A 1,136-nucleotide genomic window follows, 5' to 3' on the forward strand; every position below is an offset into this window, starting at 1 on the left:
TTGATCATGCAACACTTCTTGGAAGGCGGGGATTGTAGGACAATCCTTGGTTAAGTGTGCATTACTCTCACAGATTTCACAAATACTTTCATCTATAGTAGGTGCCTTTCCTGTATTGGCTCTGCTTAATTCAATGGCTTCAACCTTCCTAGTTAGATTAGCAATCTTTAAATTTACATCATTTTCTTCTTTAACATGATACATTCCTCCTTTAGTATTAGTCGGTATTTTAGGTTTCTCGTTCTTATCTATTGTATCCCAAGCCTGTGCATTTTCTGCCAACAGATCAAAATAGTCCCAGGCTTCCTCTGGTTCCTTATTCATAAATTCACCATTACACATCATTTCCACGAATTGTCTCATATTGGAGGACAAACCATCATAAAAGAAACTAATGACCCTCCAAATTTCATATCCATGATGTGGGCAAGCAAGCAGAAGGTCCTTAAATCTTTTCCAACACTGAAAAAATGTTTCTCCATCTTTTTGTGCGAAGTTCATGATATTTCTTCTAAGTGTATTTGTTTTATGTGTTGGGAAGAATTTCTTTAAAAATTCTCTTGTCATTTCTTGCCAGGTAGCTATGGTCCTAGGTCTTAAAGAATGTAACCATGACTTAGCTTTTTCCTTTAAAGAAAAAGAAAATAACTTAAGCTTCACTACCTCTTCATTGATATTATTAAATTGAAGTGTTGAACACACTTCATCAAATTCTTTTAGGTGCAAGTAGGGACTTTCGGAGTCAAGTCCATGAAACTTTGGGAGTAATTGGATTATTCCTGGTTTCATGTCAAAGGCTCCCGCAGCAGTAGGAATAACCATACAGGATGGGGTACTGATCCTAGTGGGTTGTAGATAATCACGAAGCGTTCTAATAGATAAGTCATCTTGAAATTCATTATCTCCCTGATTACTACCATTATCTTCCATTTGAATATTTGAACTTTTATCCCTTGATTCAACTCGAAATAATCTTTTCGTTTTATCCCTTTGCCACAACCGCATATACTGACCAATTAACCAGTCGACTTTTTTTATAATTATTATTATTATTAATTAATTATTTATTTATTTTGTATATATATATATATATTTTTAGAGTTTTGGATGAGTATGAATATTACCTAAAGCTATGA

At 34.0% G+C, this 1,136-nt stretch overlaps 1 non-coding gene across 1 annotated transcript; it reads left to right on the plus strand.

Annotated features, from left to right (window-relative positions):
* The first annotated feature begins 412 nt into the window (after nucleotides 1-412).
* LOC120113215 lies at nucleotides 413-519 on the plus strand. The gene has a single exon (XR_005515016.1). It is a non-coding gene; the product is annotated as a small nucleolar RNA R71 (small nucleolar RNA).
* The last annotated feature ends 617 nt before the right edge of the window (nucleotides 520-1,136 follow it).

This window comes from Phoenix dactylifera, chromosome 14 (assembly GCF_009389715.1).
Source record: "Phoenix dactylifera cultivar Barhee BC4 chromosome 14, palm_55x_up_171113_PBpolish2nd_filt_p, whole genome shotgun sequence".
NCBI lineage: Eukaryota > Viridiplantae > Streptophyta > Magnoliopsida > Arecales > Arecaceae > Phoenix > Phoenix dactylifera.